Raw genomic sequence first — 856 nt, forward strand, 5'->3', positions numbered from 1 at the left:
GCGTTGGTCGATCCACGAAAATCAATTTTTTTTTTGGACCACCCTAGCCGGGCCTCTACTGCAGTTCAGCGGGGAGGAGCTTGACCTAGTAGTTGACCCCTACTTCACCAGCCCTACCAGTTTTCTGTCGCACGGAGAGACCTGGAGTGCCGCCGCCGCCATTGGGAACACCCACCCACCCTGCGCGCAGCCGACCGCGCCGTCCGAGTTGGACTTCCCTTATGGTGACTGAGACAATAAGGGATCGTCCAGAGTCAGAGAGTACGTCCGTTTTCCTCGGATTCCTTCGACACAATACGGGAGCTCCGCGCCTCCGGGTAGGCCACTCCGCAGTACACGACTGCACTGCAGGCAGGATGTTGCCTACCTAACAGATTTTAACTAACTGAAATTGCTGTCTGTGGGATTGTGTAAAGTAGATACTTATTTACATTTTTTCTTGATCAGAATCTTCACATCATCTTTTTATACCCTGTTAATTTAAGAACCTTGTGCCACTTCTCCAACTTTATTTTCTAGATGTTAGTAAGGAATTTGGCTGTGTAAGTTAAGTTGATATGAGGCAGTCCTCGTCTTACTGGTTTAAAATCATAAGGATCTGTTTAATTATATGGCATCTACCTTTTATCATACACTAATTGTATTGAAGCCCTATTTAATTAAAAAACTAAAAAAAAAAAACCCTAAAATGTGAAGGGGTGTTATGAATGACAGAAACTTGATGAACACAACTTTGTTTATTTGCTTGCTTGTTTTTTAAAAACAGAAAACAAAAGGCACAGCACAAGGCAGGTTTGCATGACTGACAAACTAGACCAGTATTATAAAATACAACAACTGTAAGTTATAAAATAAA

Source organism: Frankliniella occidentalis, unplaced genomic scaffold (genome assembly GCF_000697945.3).
Source record: "Frankliniella occidentalis isolate FOCC.00 unplaced genomic scaffold, Focc_3.1 Scaffold466, whole genome shotgun sequence".
NCBI classification, from domain to species: domain Eukaryota; kingdom Metazoa; phylum Arthropoda; class Insecta; order Thysanoptera; family Thripidae; genus Frankliniella; species Frankliniella occidentalis.